General features: G+C 39.3%; 1 protein-coding gene across 6 annotated transcripts in view; it reads left to right on the forward strand.

Moving 5' to 3' along the window:
• Positions 1-9,455: 9,455 nt before the first annotated feature.
• PELI1 (pellino E3 ubiquitin protein ligase 1) overlaps positions 9,456-20,297 on the forward strand; it is a 127,792-nt gene continuing 116,950 nt past the window's right edge. For 5 of the 6 annotated variants that reach the window (XR_011255638.1, XM_069583068.1, XM_069583066.1 and 2 more), the window contains exon 1: positions 9,456-9,958. The gene's annotated coding sequence lies outside the window, so the exon portion shown is untranslated. The remainder of the gene's footprint in view (positions 9,959-20,297) is intronic. The other variant, XM_069583063.1, reaches the window with a different exon arrangement.

The raw sequence follows: 20,297 nt of genomic DNA on the forward strand, positions 1-20,297 counted from the left end.
TGGCTGACTCCTTGCCTCACTGGGGCCTGACTCTTGTCCTCACTGGAAACTGACATTGTGCCTCACTGTGCCCTGACTCTGGTCCTATCTATGGCCTGACTCTGGTCTTCTCTGAAACCTGACTCTGTTCCTCTCTACGGCCTGACTCTTTGCCTCACTGGGCCTTGACTCTGGTCCTCACTGGGCCCTAATGCTGGTCCTCACTACAGCCTGACTATGGTCCTCACTATGTCCTGAATCTGGTCCTCACTAGGGCCTGACTCTTTAATCTAAGATTGAAAAAAAAAAAATCAAAGTGGTTGCTAGTGAAGAAGTAAGAAGCAAAAGAGAACCATCTAGGGAGGCAGAAATGTCCTGTGTGGTGATAAGCACTCCCCAGGTGGCACTAGTGGTAAAGAGTCTGCCTGCCAATGCAGGACATGCAGGAGATGAGGGTTTGACCTCTGTGTCAGGAAGATCCCCCAGAGTAGAAAATGGCAACCCACTCCAGTAATTTTGCCTGGGAAATCGTTATGAACAGAGGAGCCGTGACTACAGTCCATGGGGTTGCAAAGAGTCGGGCATGGCTGAGCACAAGCGTGTAGTGTAATGATAGAGGTGTTGGGTATTTTCATATATCCATTTGTCAAAATTGTACCACTAGGACTTGTATATTTAAATATATAGACATTTTACCTCAAACGATTGAATGGAAATAGGAGAGTGGATGGAGGTATAGGTGGTACAAGAATGACAAACTGTTGATCATTATTGAAGCTGGGTATTGAGTACATATATTTTTCTGTTTATTTTGCATATGTTTGGAAATTTTCAAAGTACAAGTTTTTGGTTTTTTTCTATGAAGAGAGAGAGACTTAAGAGATATAGCAACCAATAGCACATATATTCTTTTTTTTTTAATCTCAATTCATAAAACTGTCTGGGTGTTTGAGGAGGTTAGGGAAGTATCTGAGGGACGGTATTTTTAGGTAATAATTGCATTATAGTTATGTTCTTAAAGATACTTTTGAAGAGGGATACAAATGAAATTATATGGCATCTGGGGGTTGTTTTGAAATAAACTAGTTTGGTAGAGGTAGAGATAAAACAGGTTTGACCGGGAGTTGAAAATTGTTGAACCTGGATGATGAGTAGGTACATGGGGTTCATCAGACTATTCTCTGTCATTTTGTATACTTGAAATTTTCTGTAGTAAAAAGATTTTCAAATAATATATTTTTTATAAGTACTCTCACAAATTGAAAAACTCCAGGCTGGCTAAGTCTAATCAAATGGATGGAACCGGATCTCTACTAACGTGTGATGCTGATTCTACTTGAGAAGAGACGGGGTAGGCTGGGGACAGGAGCCTGGGCTGGTAACACTAGAAGGGGGCATCTGGTGACGTGGGTTGGGAGGCCGGGGGTTTTGCGGAGTGACACAGTGAGGTGGGGTTGTGAAGAAACTGATCTCTGAGAGGTAACTATGGAGGCAGGACAAGCAGGAGGAGACACAGATGATTAAAGCAGGATGTGAAACTACATGGAGGAACTACTTGGGAAAATATTAAGGGGGTACCAGTTCAAGAGAGGTAGTTACAAAGAATCAATTCTCAGAGAGGCAGAACTCAAGTAGGAAATTTCTATTGGCAAAGTTCACCATTCCTGTATTTAGGCCTACAAAGAGATTAAAAACAGACAAACAGAAAACAAAAAACTGAGGAGTTTAGGGAGTAACTTGCTACCTCATTTATTAAAGTAGCTCAGAGAACTAGATGAAATAAACAGGGAAGATTGGGTTATGGGGCATCTACCTAGTTGGGAGGATGAAATAGGGAGCGTTAAAGCAAGTATCATGAGTTTATAGTTTTATAACTTAGCAAATTTAAATATGATTCTTTACCTAGAACCTTCTCCCCACTCTCCCCTGGCCTCCTAAGACTTTCTATTCTACTACTCAAGACTGTAATGTTTAAAAGTCAACGTTTCTTTTTTACCAAAAAAAAAAAATTGTTTTATTTATTTGGTTGTGCTGGTCTTAGTTGCAGCATGTGGGATCTACTTCCCTAAACAAGGATTGAACCCCAGGCACCCTGTTTTGGGAGCAAGGAGTCTTAGCCACTTTGAACACTGAAGAAATGAAGTGAAGTCGCTCAGTTATGTCTGACTCTTTGCAACTCCATGGACTGTAGCCTACCAGGCTTCTCTGTCCATGGGATTTTCCAGGCAAGAATACTGGAGTGGGTTGCCATTTCCTTCTCCAGGGGATCTTCCCCACCGAGGGATCGAATCCAGGTCTCCCACATTGCAGGCAGATGCTTCACCCTCTGAACCACCAGGGAAGACACTTTGAATACTAATGAAGTAGTATTTTAGAAAGACAGATGCGTTCTTAAAAGTTTTGGGATATGGCTAAGTGTTTAAAAGAGTTTTCTAAAAGAATGAAAAATAAGTTCCTACATCATGGAAGACAGCTAATTGGAGCCACCTTTTCTGATACAAATACATAGACATGCTGCATATGTATAACAGAAGCAAAAATGAAATACATAGCTGAGCTTGAGAGAGATAATTTCATTCAGCTTGAATGAAATACATAAGCTGAGCTTGCAGCAAAAAAAAAAAAAAAAAAGTTGTGCCAGGGGAAGGGAACTCAAAGTCAGAGACCTGCTATTTCATTTTTCCACATCTTTTCTAGAGTATCAGTTACACTGAAACGTCCTTGCTTATCTGATAAGCACCTACTCACTTATCAGGACTCAACCCAACTACCACCTCTTCTTTGAAGTGTTTTCTGACTGCTTTCTCATGAGAAATTATTCCCTATCTATAGTCTCACTATTTCCTAAACATTCTTCTAGAAAAGTGCCTATAAAATCTCATTGCACTTATCTATACACTTGATTATAAGCTTCTTGAGGGTTGATAAAATGATAATTAATCTTTGTGTCCATAGCCTGGCACCATAGTAGATGCTCAATAAGTATGTGGTGAAAGAATAAATGCATGAAATTTGAGGTAAGAAGATATCAATACAAGTAATTATTCCATGATTAAATAAATTAATAGGGATGGAAACACAATCTAAATCTTCCCTTTGTGAGTTTTCCACTCCTTTCGTTATTCAGTAACTTTTACAGTCCCAAAGTAACTGCTGGTACACATGTTGGTTGGACTAATACTAATATAGACACTGCATTCTTTGATGTACAAACATACTCCTTTAAAACATTAAAATCTTAACTAGCTTGTCTTTGACATTTTCCACATACATCTAAAATGTCAGAACCAACATTTGGGGCCTACAAATCTTTTGAGTGAAAGCCCAGGCCTTCAAATTGTGTGTCATTCACAGGTTTAAAATAGGAACATGTTCCATGTTGACTATGAGCTATTTGGAGATTTTTGAGGACATTAGAAGAGAATAATTTTATTTGGGGGAGAAATGTTAGAAGGTAGGAGTTTTGAGAGAGAACCTATTTATTATCTGAATATTGAAATGAACACACATACATGCACACACACACATACATTATTACTCTCAAATCCAAGAGCCTCAGCAAGAGTTAAATATGCAGTCTAGGGTCTTCCTGATTCAAAAGGGAAGTCTGCCTAAATTTTTAGGAACAAAAAATAACTTTTAGCATACGTGAACTAAGAGTATGTAATCATTTGTCAGTATAAAATATGAGAAATTTGGATTAAACATAAAAAGATATATTCATTTGCAGGAAATGAAAAATTTCCCATGTAAGGAGAAATACAAGTTTGCAATATTTCAAGTCATAAGAAAAGCTGAGTGTGTCTAATTTCCTCTGCATCATTTACTAGTAAATTAGGTTTATTGCACAATGTTTTAGAGACAGGTGCCAATAATGTGATTTTTCCTTATGTTCACATCCTAAATACCATTTTTATATTTGCCTGGGGGAGAGTAGAAACATAGTTTTAGCTGACTTTCATATAGTCATAAGGTAGAGGAAATATTGAAATTTACCAAGCAATTTCCCAAGATGAAAAACTTTTTACAATTCAAGGGATCCCAGTAATATAACTTATTAGTCCCTTGTATACTTCGTTGCTCAGTCGTGTCCAGCTCTTTGTGACCCCATGGACTATTGCCCACCAGGCTCCTCTGTCTATGGGATTCTTCAGGCAAGAATACTAGAGTGGGTAGCCTATTCCTTCTCCAGGGGATCTTCCTAATCCCAAGAATTGAACCAGGTTTCCTGCATTGCAGGTGGATTCTTTAACAGCTGAGCTACCAGGGAAGCCCTATTAGTTCCTTGCTGCTGCTGCTGCTAAGTCGCTTCAGTCGTGTCTGACTCTGTGCGACCCCATAGATGGCAGCCCACCAGGCTCCCCTGTCCCTGGTATTCTCCAGGCAAGAACACTGGAGTGGGTTGCCATTTCCTTCTCCAATGCATGAAAGTGAAAAGTGAAAGTGAAGTTGCTCAGTCGTCCCCGACTCTTTGCGACCACATAGACTGCAGCCTAGCAGGCTCCTCTGTCCATGGGATTTTCCAGGCAAGAGTACTGGAGTGGGGTGCCATTGCCTTCTCCTTAGGATTCACTAAAATGACTAGATATCTGAATATAACAAATTTGGAACTATAGATTTTCAACCAAAGGATAGCTGCTTTGGTCAAGGAAATGTAGGTATTAGATTAGATATGTGGACCAAGTAGGTGGCAACTGGAGGTGAATGCATCTTCTGTGACTCAACTGTCCTCTACTCAAAGGACTTCAGATTTTGAAGAACACAGTAGAACTGTGGTGGGTAAATTTCGAAAAGAGATTCACAGATTTTGACATATAAATGAATGCCACCTCGATTTTCTACACCTGGCACTAGAGCGCAAACCCCACATGGGCCTAAGTGGTGGTACATCTACTTGTTATTGCGGCTCTGTTTCAAAGTAACAGATATTTAGCAAGCATTTGCTGTATTCCAAGGACTACGCTAAGCAATTTACATGTATCTTTTCCTTCAAGAACAAACTGATTGAACTGATTGTAATAAGTGATACTTATACAAGAGATGAACTGTCCTTGGAATTCTAGTGACAAATACATGACCCCAAAACATATGTTGAAGTTATTGGCCATGTATCCAAATTCTGAGCAATGTGTGGGTCTGCCTGATTCTGGGGAACACTTTACTTGATGAAATTACTTTAGGCTTATGGCTGTTCTGATTAGCTTCAGCTGTACGTAGCACAGACTACAAAAAACTATGCCTCTAAAGAAAACAGAAGTTTATTTCTCTCACTTAAAAGAAGTCAAGAGGTGGAAAATCCAGAACTGCATGTCATTTCCATGGTCCTTAGGGACACAGATTTCATTTATATTTTTGTTTTTATTAGCTATACTGTTATTATTACCTGCTTACTATTGGCTTATTAGCTATACCTGTTTTTTTTTTAAATGGCTGTTCTAAGGTTTAGAATATGCAGTTTTAATTTATCACAATTTGCCTTCAAATAAATTGTGGTGGTCATTTTGGCTTGTCTTACATCAGATTTGGAGAAGGAAATGGGAACCCACTCCAGTATTCTTGCCTAGAGAATCCCATGGACAGAGGAGCCTGGCAGGCCATGGTCCACAGGGTCACAGAGAGTTGGACACGACTGAAGCACTAAGCACACACATTCAAGTAACAGTATAACACTTTACATATGATGTAAATTCTAATAATGTAATTCCATTTCCTGCTTCCACCCTTTGAATTCAAATAGTTATTGCGGTCAAGCATTTTACTTCCATATATGTTATGTTGTTATGTTTTATAAATTTTGCTTTAAATAGTCAATTATCTTTAAAAATTTTTTTAAGTGAAGCGGAAAATCTTTTATACTAACGCGTATAGTTTCCATTTCTGACACTTTTCATTCTTTAGTATAAATCCAAGTTTCTATATAGTACTATTTTTCTATGCCAAAGAATTTGCTTTAACATTTTTTATAATGCAGTTCTGCTGGCAACATTCTCTCAGCATTTGTTTTCTTTAGCTTTCATTTATGAAAGATATCTTCTCTAAATATAGGATTCTATGTGACAGACTTGTTTTCTTTCAGCACTTTAAAAACGCCCTTTCATTGTCTTCTGACTTGTGTATTTTTTAATTAGAAGTTTACTGAAATTATTTTTTTTCCATACATAATCTTTTATCCCCCACTGGCTGTTTTTAATTTTTTATCACAAGTTTTCAACAATTTAATGGTGTCTTTTGCACCATTTTTGTGAGTATGTGGGAATGTGTGTGTTTATCCTGCTGAGGGCTCACTGAGCTTCTCGTCTCATAATTTTTCATCAAATACAAAAATAATATCAGCTATATTACTTCAAATAATTTCTCTATCACCCTTCTCACCCTCCTCTCATCTATATTACATGTATATTAGAATACTTGATATTATCCCACAGATCACTGAGGTTCTCTGTTTTACTTTTCTTAATTGTTGTTTCTCTAGAAATTCCATTTTTAAACCTTTAATTTCTCTGTATCAGCATATAAAACATATTTGCAATAATTGTTTTAATATTTTGACTGCTAATTCTACCATCTCTGTAATTTCTAGATTTGTTTATTGACCTACTTTTTCCCTGTGTATAGATTATGTTTTCCTACTTTGTATGTCTTAGTGTTCTCACTAGTTCCCAGGCATCTTAAGTGCTGATGTTCCCAGCACTTAGAAAGTAGGCAGGAAGAGCATGAAGCTGGCTCTATGCTTATTATCGGCTCTGAGACTCCTGGATGCTATTAGTGACTTCTTTTCTGCTGTGCATTCTCTCCCTGACCGATCTCATCCACTTCCAAAATTTCCATTACCATCTATATGATGGTATACTCCAATTTTATCTTCTACTGTCCAGATCTCTCTTCAGGGCAGTAGAGTCATGTATATAACTGCCCACTCCACTTCTCCACATAGATTCAGAGCCATCTCAAACTCAGTATACCCCAAAAGAAACTCATCAAATTCCCCCTCAAAAGCTGCTCAATGTCTTATATTCCTTAACTCAGTGAATGGCATCACTTGCTCATAGTCATACAAGTCAAACATCTGGGAGTCATTATCATTTTCCTTCCATGTAGTAGGTGTTGTGGTTCTCCCCTTCTCAGCCTCCATTCTTCTTTTTCTAGGTTATCACCTCAATTTTCATTGGGATATCCACACCTTCTCATCACAGCTTTGGATCTAGAGGCAGGATATATTTCTCTATCCTAAGATAATTAGACTCATGCCATCCCCTGGTCACCATGAATCAACTGGGTGAGACTTCTAAGAAAGGAGTTTTCTCTCCTTTCTAAAAGAGTTTTAGAAAGAGTTTACAAAAATGACTTCCTCATCTTCTCTTCTTAGACCTAGATGGTGAAACTCACAGCCACAAGAATTGCTGGCAACTGTAAAGCCAACACTAAAGAAGAGGAATGAAACAAGAAAGAAGCATGTCCTTAATGACATCACTGACCTGTTGAATCATTCAGCCCTGTAGCCCATCTTTTCACTGGACTTCATATCTAGACAAGTCAATGTTGGTTTATTGGTTAAGCTAGTTAGAGTTGGGATTTTTGCTGCTTGCAATCCAAAGCATCATAACTGATAACTTTTCTTCATCCTTCACTCCCTGTCACAGGTAATAGACTCACTAGGTGCTAGTAATTCTTTTACTTAAATAGTGTCTGATTTCCCTCAGTTCTGTCTCCTGCCACTGCCAGTGCCAGTTCAGGCTCTCATCTTTTTTTAAATGAATAAAATGCATTTATAAAATGTACATCTTACTAAAATTTGCTTCCAATCCTGGCACAACTTTCCATTGCTTCTAGAAAAGCCTGCATTCTTTGCATATTATACGAGATTCGTCACAATCTGTCTCCTTTACCTTTTCCTCTCTCCTCTAGCCATTCTGTTTAATCCCATCCTACCACCAGCAATGATGAATTCTTTAATGGACCAAAATATTCTTTGATCTCACACTTCTAGTACTAACCCTAGCCCTAGCCCTGCCCACAGTGCTCTCACTTCTCCCTTTTCCTTCCTCCACCAAAGAACACAGACACACCGACTCCTAGTCATACTCAAGTTTAAATGATCTTTGAATCATTTCTTGACCCTATGAGTCTGGGGTAGGTGTGTACCAAACCATCTGGTAAACTTTTCTACTAAGGTATTTATTGCAGTTTGTTTATTTACCTGGCTCTTCCTCTGCACAATAAGCACTTTGAAAATAATAAATATTTCTTTTATGCTCCTGTATCTCTATTTCTGGGAACTGAAGAAGTACCTGAGACATACTATACTCAATAACTGTTTTTTGAATATTAATCATGGGGTCTGCAAACACAAGGATCCTTGACCTTGAAACTCTCTACCTGAAAACCGCAGCTTTTCCTGTGTTTCTGATTTCTAAACGCTAGTCCTTTTCTTCTAGAGTATGGGGTTCTAGGTAGGCAGAGAAGGAAAACAAAAGATCTTGGGATAGGTTGCCTTTAGTTCTCTGGAATCCAGTAACATGTCCTGCCTTGCACCACCCTCGTCCACCATCTCTTCACACCTGGCTGTCCCACATGGGCGTAGACTTAGCTGACCAGCCCCAAAGCATACTCAGACCTTGGTTCAGACTTCTCTTATTGCCAACTGAAAGTTGGTCAATGTACGTACAGCAAACAATTTTCAACTTTCCACTTATCTTTTGAACTTCTACTTTATAAAATTTGTATTTCTTGAAAATTGTAGGCCTTAAAATTTAAGAAATTTTTTAACATGGATGAAGTAAGATACAGTGATCTTAACCTTGAGCTTTACCTTTGCTGGCCTTAAAGTTGGATGTGACTGCGTGAAGAAATGATGGGAATCTGACAGTGGTGATGCTCCTAACCCTTTTATAACGTAATTAATTAAGATATCGGAAGCAACTGGTGGCTCAGATGGTAAAGAATCTGCAATGCAGAAGCCTTGGGTTCCACCTCCAGGTCAGGAAGATCCCCTGGAGAAGGGACAGGCTACCCAATCCAGTATTCTTGCCTGGAGAATCCCAAGGAGCCTGAAGGGGGCCACAGTCCTTGGGGTCACAAAGAATCCGACATGACTGAACGACTAACACCTTTCTACAAGTCTTAGGTTAAACAACAAACAAACAAAGAACCTTAAATTTAAGGCAGAGAGGATACATTTGCGGGAAGGGAGGGAAATGGGTATTTGTGATCCTGAATTTATGGGATAAAATTAAGCAGCAGGGAAGACCGAGATATGGTGAGGAAGTCAGATTTCACTGGGCAGTTGGCGTGATGAGTCTAGAAGCTGGGGGTGGAGCGAAGTTAAAGGACTAGCCAAAAGTGGGATCCTTAACAGTACCATAACACAAGGAGGGCCTTGTTCAGTCAGCAGCCTCGCTTAACACGTTCCCTTCCTTAGTGTGTCGGTGACCATAGTAACAGTAGGGCCGAGCCTCCCTCCCGAGCATGCGCACTGCAGAGCGAACGCAGACGCGTCCTCAACAACAATGTACAGCTTTTTTCTTGAGGAGAACTACAACTCCCAAGAGACCGCTCGGCGCCGCCGCACCGCCTCCCTCTGTGGCCCTGCCCTGTCCCCTCCCTCCAGTCCCGCCCCCCCGCTAGTCCCCTCCCCTCCCTCCGAGCGTGGGTCAGAGACCCAGAGGCGGTGGAACCGTCGGGGGGCGCCGCCGCCGCCGCCGCCTCCAGCAGCAGCAGCAGCCTCGCCGCGCGTTCGGATTTGCCTCGAGCCCTCCTGGAGCGCATCACAAGGCGGATCCCGCGGCTCTTCCTCCGCCCGCGGCTTCTCCAGCGTTCGGCTCCGCGGCCAACTTCCCCTCGTTGGGCTCGGCCGGCTGGCGAACAAGGCGGCGGCGGAACGCCGGGCTGTCTGCTCGCGCTGCCCGCGCACGCACACTTCTCCCCCCTCGCTCCGTGTCTCGGGGCCGTGCTGGGAATTCCGGCCACCAGCAATTGTCCGGTGAGTGTGGCCGCAGGAGGGGTCGCGGCGGGGCCGCCGAGGGGTGCGGGCCAGGCAGGCGCGCAACTTCCTCAGCGGCTTACCGGGGCGGCCGGCCGGCCGGCTCTCCCCGCCCGCCTGCGCGCCCCCGCGCCGGAGGCGGCCGGGAGCGGAGTTTGCGGCGCCGGCATCCCGCGCCCTCGCAGGAGGAAGCGCCTTTGTCAGGAGCCTGCCCGGCGCGCCCTCCCCCTTTGCCTGGGAGCGGGCGCGAGGGTGGCCAAGTCCGAGCCCCGCGCCCGGGGTAGGGTCGCCAGCTGCCGGAGGGGAGCTCCGCGGGGGCTGGGAGCGAGACCGAAACCAAAGGGAAACAAAAGGGGTGGTGGGCTTTTCTTTTGTTTGTGCGAAACTGATAACTTCTTTTTCCTTTCCTTACATAACACAGACTTCCAAGTTAGTCATTCTTTTTATTATGATTATTGTCATCATCTCTGCGTGTCCCTCGCGTTTCCTTTCATCTCTGGATCACAGAGCACTTAAAAACATTAATTAATTACACCTCCGGGGCCCCGACGAAACAAGTTAATAAGCCCGTTTCTGTAAGTGGGTAAACTGAGGTTCAGAAGAGCTTGCTCCTCCACCGCACCTGGTGTCTGAAGACCTGAAAGCATTTATGAGTAAGAACTCGTTCTCCAGTGCCCCGTGGAAAAGTTAAAGATGTTCCTTTTACGTATAGGCTAACTAAAGTCTAAAAGAGGTCGGGGTACTTGTTAGGTAGTTCAAACCATAACTCTTCTTACATAGTGTTTGAATTTTAAAACCTCAAAAGTCTCTTGAAAAATGCCCGGAGTGGGGAAAATACTGTGATCATAAACTCACCCATCTAGTTTTGGTTTTTGTACATGTAGGTTTCTTACAAGGCAGACTAGCAGGGATGGGGGATGGGGGTGGGAGGACAGACTTTTTAACGTAGGCTTCACAGATTTTAATCACTGCACACAAGGAAATGTGTCTTGGTTTTAATAGCACCAACAGCTTTCCCATCGTTTAGTCATCAGATAATTGAGTGAGCGCTTTATCCATAAGGTGCTGGTTGTGCCAAGAACTGAAGCTTTAAATATACGAAAAGGTCATCTATTTGTTTTGGTTCGAAGACGGTGTACTTCTCTTAGTCTGCAGAATGTTATTTTTTCACAGCAGCTGATCTTTTGTTTAAGAACTGGCTTTGTCTTTTTCTACATTGTGTATGTGTTACCTTAATTGAGCAGAAAGATTAGAGTGTTTTTGTTGTTATTTACTTTTCATAGTAGTGTGAATTTAAATTTTTGAATTGTGGAGAAGGTTCAGTTTCTCCAGTTCTTGTTTCAGTTTATGGCGTTTTCTTTGTAACTAACAAAGAGAAAATGTTTTCTCAGAGTGATCAGATTTATATCTTTCAAAACATTGTCCGTCTTGTACAAATACAGCATATAAATCCCTTATGTTTTTTACTCGCACCAACAACCTCTTGTGGAGGAAGATAATTCTGAAGACAAGTTTATTTTGGTAGTTGACCCAAACTAGAAGGTAGTGCAAATTTAAATCAAGCATCATTTCTACTAGTTATTTCCTGAGGTGAATAATGATCAGAACTGTAATAACAAGACTTTTTCTTATCTGCAATTCTCTTGAATTTAATTTTGTATTTTATAGTTGCCCCTAGATTTTAGATTCTGGTGATTCCATCAGAAAAGGGAAAGATGTTCTTATTTTGATATTTCCCCCCAGTCTTCTAACCTGTTCTCTTTCTGTAGTATCTTGAAAGAGATCTTGACTTTAAAACAGACAGTTGGAAAATAGAACAGTTAAGTGTATGGAAAGATGCATGTAGTGAAGTGCTTATAATGCTAAATCTAATAAATTTAAGACTTTTAAAGAGAAAACTGTCACCTGGATTTTTATTAATAATACAGAAGTGCTGTCATATAATAATAGTGGTATTTATTGACTTTAAAAAAGAAAAAGAGATCCTGGGAATTGTCTCTTTGTGGAAGATTTGGGGGCAGGGAGAAATCTGTGCTCTCAATATCTTCGTTGAAGTGCCCTTACAGTTGGTTAAGTTGAACTTTCTCTGCAGCATTTAAAAACCAGATTTACCAAAGGCATTTATTTGCTTTAAGAAAGCTACTAACACAATGTCTGCTCAGTCACTGGAGTCCAAAGGCAGCAGTTAGTGTTGACCGTCAAAAGGCTGGCATTGCAGGTTTTCCTAGTTTCTTTGGAACCCCTTAAAGGAAATGACTGAAAAGTACAGGGAAGGGAACTGAGTCTAGTATGCTAAATGCTGCTGAGCCAAGTTTCAAGGGGAAGCCTAAATATGCTTCCATCTGTCTTTGTTTCACCTTCCTTTCAGGTTGTCAAAATATCACTTCTATATGAAGAGTTCTGTGAACTCAGAATATGCCTTATTGTGGTTGTCCAGTAGGTCAGATGATAAGGACTGTAGTAGTCATGCTCTGTGAAGAACTGTTTTCAGACAGAAGCTTCTGTAGCTAAGAAGAGATTTTAATCTGGAAGACTTTGAACACTAACATTCTCACATAATATGCCTTATCGTGGCGCATCAGTAGAGACCTTTTCTCATAGAGACCTTTTCTCATATTTATTGAATCAGAAAGACTTATATGGATTATTTTGTTACATCTGTTGTAATTGTATCTATGAAAACAATGACAAGCACATGATGGCACTGAGAGGTGGTGCTAGAAGTTTCTTTGGAAAAAATCATGCTGATCCATGAAGTTACATTTGTGTCTTTTAATGAGGAGAATAAAAAAATTTAAAAGCCAGTAGAAAAAAGAAAGAAAATCGGTAGAATGAAGGAAACCTGATGAAGATACTTCTAAAGAGTACAATATTACAGATTACTGGCAACAGTATGTAAGGGACAAAATTCTAGCTAAAGTCAGTAAACCGTGAATTCCGCTTAGCATTTTCTGTTTATAGATCACTAGCCTTGTTTTCCAGATTCTCTCTAAATATATCACATAAGAAATGTAAATAGAAATCATTCCTTCAAGGGATTTGAGTTGTTGGGAGGTTGTTTTTTTTTTTTTTTAACACACATGGTAAGGGGGGTTTATTGTTTTTCTTTGTTTTCTGTTAGAGAATAGTTTCCCCCAGACTAATGTATAGGAACCTCAGTGCAAGAAATATTGGATACTGAAATATCTAGATATAATTTCAGGTTGTACCACTAGCTTTTATATATATATATATTCTCTCGAAAGAGCAGTTCTAACAATTGTTCCTTCCAGAGGTTGAAAATAATTGCACGTAGTAGGTCTTACATAGTTTTTGTTTTTGCTGAATGAATTTGCAAGATAAAGAGAAAGCACAAGATTTCTTGAGTCAAAGAATTTATTTCATTTTAAATAGAAGTAACTAATTGAAACATGAACATCTGATTGAAGCCCTTCAATTAGCATAGCTTTCTTCAGAAATAAACTCAAAGGGAAAGAGCTTCATCAGGTACTTTAAAAGAACTGAATTGCAAATGAGTCTAAGAACTGGTTATTTTTTCAGAATGTTGTACATGTTTTAGATATTTTGCTACGATAAACTCCCATTTCAGGGAAATAGAGTTCTACAATTACTCCTTATATCACCCCCGTAATACTTTTTTACACTTCAAAATACCATTTACAGAAAATAGAATATGTTGCTGGTGCCTATGAGAAAATCCTGACATTTGTCATCCCCCAGTTAATCGTGACCATCCATGTAGTTAAAAAAAAGTTTTTAATTGAACACACATGTAATGTACTTCCTTCCTTCCTTTTTGAGAAGTTTATTGCTGATCTTTGATTTTATAATGTGCCTCTTGGGATGTTGCTACTTCTAAAAATATGTAGTACCTCCGCTTAGTTTCCCACCGTGTTCTGCAGTTTTTCCTATTAATTTTTTGGCTACAATTTGCTTTTCCCTCTAAATTGTCTAAAATGAGCTAAGAAATATTGAAACATACCTGACAAGAAATACAGTCAGTAATTTATTATGCTAAGCTTCAGCTAAATTTCAAAGTACAAGGTCGTTGAATCTATTTTGGAAATAGAAATGTACTTAATTTAAAGGTGGCTGATATAGCTAGTAGATTTCAACTTGGGTACCAAATCTGATTGCCTGGTGGTGACTGCCTAGAGTGCCATGTAGAAAACATGGAGTCCTGGTTCAGTCTCAGCAGGACAGAGTGCTGTGATTAGCAATTTCTGCTGTGCACGTTTGGCATGAATGCCAAATATTCATTTAGTGTTTTTTGGATGCCTTTTATGTGTCAGGCATTGGTCTAAATGCTAATAGCACACAAACTAAAATCTCTGCCTTATGGTGTTTACACCTTAGTAATGACACAGACAATAAAATAAACAAGTAAAATATTTTGTGTTTTAATGACAAATGACCTGGATTCTTTTAAGAAATAAATAGCAAGAAATCAGAGAGGGAGGGGTATTATAACTTTAAAAGCAACTCAAAGGTCATATCTATCAAATGCATTGTGTGGTCCTTAGATCCTGCTTTGAGCAAACTAACTGTAAAAGACATTGATGAAAAATTTGGGAAATTTGGACATTGGGATATTTAATGAAAAGGAATTGTTAGTTTTTAGGGTATAATGTATTGAACATGTAATGTAGTTTTAAAACAAGAGCCTTACCTTTTGGAAATAGATATTTATGAATTAAAATATGATATCTGAAGTTTTTACTTTAAAATAATTGGGAGGGGAAAAGAGCATAGATGAAACAGTATTGGCCACGTATTGAAAGTTATTGAAAGTGGATAATGGATACATGAGATTTCTTACTTTCCACTTCTGTGTATGTTTGAAAATTTCTGTAATTAACAGTTTTACACACACACACATAAAGCAGAAAGGGAGAAGAGGGGATATATGGGATGGGAGTGTGGAGATAATAATTATATGAGTAAAGCCCTGAAGGAGTTGAGAACAAAAGCCTTGGAGCTAATTTTGGGGCCGGACATTCCAGGTGGAGGGAAGAGCAATTACAGTGACCCTGAGGTTGAAGTTTGGTTGGAAGGCAAGAAATTACAAGAAAATCAGTGTGTCTGTGTTAGAGTGAGAGAGAATAGCAGGGATAGTCAGAAGTACGGGGCTTCCCAGGTGCCAGTAGTGGTAAAGAACCGTCCTGCCAATGCAGGAGACATGGGTTCAGTCCCTGGGTCAGGGAGATGCACTGGAGGAGGGCATGGCAACCCACTTCAATGTTCTTGCCTAGAGAATCCCATGGACAGAAATGTCTGGTGGGCTGTAGTCCTTAGGGTGGCAAAGAGTCAGACACGACTGAAGCAACTTAGCAGCAGCAGCAGTCAGAAATGTAAATGGAGGGTAGAGGAGACCAGCTGGTATAGGATTTAGTTGTCCATCCTTCCCTTAGAGTAAGGATACTTATTTTATACACTTATCTAAAATAAGTCTTTAGCTACCCTGAAAGCTCTGCACTTATTTCAGCAATACTGCTGCTGCTAAGTCGCTTCAGTCGTGTCCGACTCTGTGCAACCCCATAGACGGCAGCCCACCAGGCTCTTCTGTCCCTGGGATTCTCCAGGCAAGAATATTGGAGTGAGTTGCCATTTCCTTCTCCAAAGCAGGCATGCATGCTAAGTTACTTCGGTCATGTCCGACTCTGTGCAGCCCCATAGACAGCAGTCCACCAGGCTCCTCTGTCCACAGGACACTCAAGGCAAGAGTACTGTAGTGGGTTGCAATTTCTTTCTCCATCAACAATACTAGCATTACTCAAATATTTTTGGAACTTTTAAAAAATTGCCTTCTAAGCCAGTTTAAGAGCCACACATGAAAATAGCTCATTACTTTCTATTTACTCCTTGTTTTTAAGGAAAAAGGGGGTATTAGCTACATGGTATCTCATTTTATTTATCAGATATGACTCAGAAAGGCTTTTAACAGAAAGAAAATAGGAAATAACTTCAGGCTATTTGTGAATATCAGATCTACTCCGAGAAGACCATTATTGTTTCTGAAAATCAGATCTACTCATAGACTAAAGAGAAGTTTTAATAATGTCCTAGACAGTTGCAGCATCATGTAGAATAAGGATATAACCTTTGAGAATGACTAACATGGAAGAGACTATACTCATTTGGATATTTAAGTTCTATCTCATACATGAAGACACATAATATATACACACAAGACCATGCGTATTTCTTAATACTTAAGTATTCGAAACAGTCATTGCTGATAAATTGTGTATCATGCATCCAAAATGGAAGAGATAGCATTTATCATCATAATGAAGCTGTGTAACTTTCTTGTTGCTATGGCATACATTTGGAATTGAAAGACTAGCATGCATTTAGTGTTAGGAATCTGGCTTTCAAGTCTTCTTGTTCATGTTTCAAATCTCAGATTAGTAGTTGTTTCAAGAACATGCTGATTTCCCACAAAGAGCTCTTTTTAAATCTTTATTAAAATTACAGAAAAATCAGACCCTCCATCCTCCAAGTGTTTGAAAGCTCTCCTTCCTCCCCCCCCCAAAAAAAAAACCATCAATAGGAGTTTTTTAAATCATCTACTTATAGGACAATATAGATGTAAAGACTATTAGTTTTGAAATTTTTTATACTAATTCATTTTTTTAATAGGAATGTTTTTCAACCTGAGAAACTTAACATTTGAATGCTCTTTAGTAACATTGAATAAAGAAAACATCCTTTTTCTAGTCAATTATGCATAATAAGAAGGCACAATATTTTCTTTATCCAATAATATGATATGTAGATCTCTGCAAGGAGATCATACTAGTCAATCCTAAAGGAAATCAACCCTGAAGGAATGAAGCTGAAGCTGAAGGCTCCAATACTTTGAAGAGCTGACTCATTGGAAGAGACCCCGATGCTGGGAAAGAGTGAAGGCAATGAAGAGTGTGGCAGAGGAAAAGATGGCTAGATAGCATCATCAAACTCAGTGAATATAAGTTTGAGCAAACTCGGGGAGATAGGGACAGGGAAACCCCATGTGTTACAGTCCCCGGGTTCGCAAAGAGTCAGACATGACTTAGCGACTGAACAATAGCAACAACATAGAAATTAATGGAATTAAGTAGAATTTATGAAATTTTATTATATAATAGATTACTAACAGTGACCACTAAGCACATAAATAGTAACTGTATAAGGAATACTTTAACCAAGATTCCTATTTTTCAGAAAATTGTTAGGTATCTAGTTCTTTAATTCACTCAAGAGTTTTTATCCTTTTGGTGGATAGATAGGTAGATAGCCAGATCCTTTCTTCATATACTGCACATACTATTAGGATTAAGCTGCTTGGCTGGATTATTTAATGTGTTTTAAACACTATCCTTTGAGCATGGAACATAGGCCATGTTTAATTTTTGGGCTTTCCACTAACTCTGGAAGTCTTTAACAACTCTGATTCACCTGTGAAATAAAAGTGGTGGTAGTTTTTTAGAAAGGACTTTGAAATTCTAAGAGGTGACTGTATTTGAAATAACAGGCAGTCTTTTGATTTTGGTGGTAGGATTATGAAGCTGTTTTCTCATTTCCATTTTTTGTGGAATAAATAGCTTATGAAGGAGGAGAAGGAGAAAGAGGGAAAAGGGAGAGAGCAGGAGAAAGAAGGAAAGAAAAAAATCGGCTCTCACAAAATAGTAACCATGACCAGAAAGCCCTAGTAACTTGGATCTACTTACGTGTCCGTGACCTAATGAGCTAAGATTCAAACTTATAAATGCAGTAGAGAGTAGTAATAAGAGTACAGCTTCTCTTTTAAGGAAAAAAGTTGCTTTGCAAAAGGGCCATGTTATATTTCACATTGACTTGAACATTATGACCATGATAAAGCCTATATTTCATTTTGGAGTGAATAATGATGATGGTGATTAACAGTAGTTTATGGAGTTATATGAAAATTCAGTCTGTTACTTAAGCTCTGTTGATGATTGCAGCATCAGGTTCCAGGTTATTCTGTTCACCTTGCGCGTTGCAAATACTCATTCCACCTCTGACTTCATCTCTCTCTCACGCTTCTCTCCACTCTGCCACTGGCTCTGTTTATCTTCCTTTGCTAGCTTTAGTAGAGCCCATTGCTCTTCCACGTTTTTTTCTGCCATTTTTTATACTTATAAAGTGGATTTGGAATGAATTAAGGGCCTAAAAGAAGTGACATGTAGATTGCAAGTGTAGTACTTTTCCTGCGTGTGTGTCTTACCTAGTTAGCTTCTTTTTATCTTTTCTTGCGCTTTTTATGGTACATGTTCTAGTGGAGAGATAGTATATTGTATCAGCTGGCACTCAGAGATAACTGACCTAATAAGATGGAATATTTTTTGAACTGAGTAATGTAGGAAATAGTAATAAACTCAGCCTCATAAGTTAATCCTGCATCCATCCATAGTCTATACCTCAGCTAGCCTAGTGGATTTTCAAAAGCTGTTTTCAGCTTTTGGTGTATGTTGTTGTCTTTTCTGAAAATGTCAAACAATCAAGAACTTCATCATCACTGTAATAATAGTTAATCATAAATAGCCTTGGGGAAAAACTGTCTGGACTTCTGTTGAGCTGTTTTTTGACAGTGGAGAAGAAAGGAGAAAAAGATCAGTAATGTGATGAAGTCCTTTATAACTTCTTCCATCCATAAAGTAAATTATAAGGTGACTGGCCCTGATTTTTTTTGCTAGTTGTAGTGTTCAAGGTATCTATCAGTTGCCTTAATCTTCAGAAGGCACAGTTCAGTTTAATTTTACTTTTTAACAATAAGTGAAAACAATTGGAGGTATGTGGTTCTTCAGAACCTTAGAGTTGTACTCCTGGTTCTTGGCAGATACTATCCACAGTACTTCATGTTCCTGTGGGTTTACACCAGATTTAATGAACTACATGTACTGGAAACACTGAGAGCTGATTTTCTTTAATTTTAGACTACAGTTAACATAATGGATTTTTCTTCAGAGTGTCTCTCACTACCATACTTTAAATGTACCAAAGGACTAAAACACCCAAATTACAAAACTAGTTAAGTTTATCATTCATGAGAAAATGTGTGAATTGTGTGTCTTTTATAAAGTACGAGCTGCTAATTAGAAACCACCATCCTATAGACAGACTTCATGTATCTGAAAGCTTTTCAAATTTACTTACTGCTTTACTGTAATTTTCATTTAAAGTAGGAAGATTCAGTCTCTGAATTAGTCCTGTCAGGTCACTGAAGGGCTGTGAATTTTGAGGTAGACTCTTAAACTGTTCAGCAGAGAGCAGATCTGTGATGTCAGTGGCCCCAGATCTTTTTTAATTTCATCACGGACACTTCCTCAACAGAAAGTAAATCCCATTTTACTGAAGCTTCTTGATTCTATCACTTTTAGAAATGGCACACTAGTTTATCTACAGATAGTTGAGCTCTTAAAGACCAGAATTTGCCTCCTGAGGCTGTCTTTTAAATGGCTTCCAAAAAGGATTTGCTACTTTTCCAAGCTGAGTAGGCTGTGAACAATTCAGTATGCCCCCTCATTCTCCTCCTACCTCTTAAATTGAAAGCGCCTTCATAGCACCTAGGTGCCCTGAGTCATCATGGCTAAATTCTAAAGAAGAATTATCACATGGAAACACTCACCATGAAGTAAAATTGTCAGAAAACAATCTGAGTCAGAGATCATTCATGGATCACAGTGATACAACTTAGAGGTTGTGGGCTTCATTTAAATCTTTGAATGTACTTTCATCTAAGTCTTTATCATAGGCTTGTAAATTTCAAGGACTTGTTTATTCCCAGTTAAATTTTAATTGGTTTGATTTTTATTATCTACTACATGAAAATGATTTACTATTTTTAATAAATGTATCCAAAAGGAGAAGCAGTATGGTTCAGGATAAGAACGTCTCTTGATTCAGGAGTCAAGAGAAGTAGAGTTCTGGTCCATTTATTTGGGATGTACCTCATGTATTTCACTTAATGTCTTAGCTTCCTTTTCTTTACAAGGAAAGTCAGGAACTCTATGGGAGCCCTCTTTGGAACCAACCTATGGCAGATAAAGCTAATAGTGAAGAAAGCTGAGCGCCGAAGAATGGATGCTTTTGAACTGTGGTGTTGAAGAAGACTCTTGAGAGTCCCTTGGACTGCAGGGAGATCCAACCAGTCCATTCTGAAGGAGATCAGCCCTGGGATTTCTTTGGAAGGACTGATGCTAAAGCTGAAACTCCAGTACTTTGGCCACCTCATGGGAAGAGTCGACTCATTGGAAAAGACTCTGATACTGGGAGGGATTGGGGGCAGGAGGAGAAGGGGACGACAGAGGATGAGATGCCTGGATGGCATCACGGA

This window comes from Ovis canadensis, chromosome 3, assembly GCF_042477335.2.
Source record: "Ovis canadensis isolate MfBH-ARS-UI-01 breed Bighorn chromosome 3, ARS-UI_OviCan_v2, whole genome shotgun sequence".
Taxonomy (NCBI): Eukaryota; Metazoa; Chordata; class Mammalia; order Artiodactyla; family Bovidae; genus Ovis; species Ovis canadensis.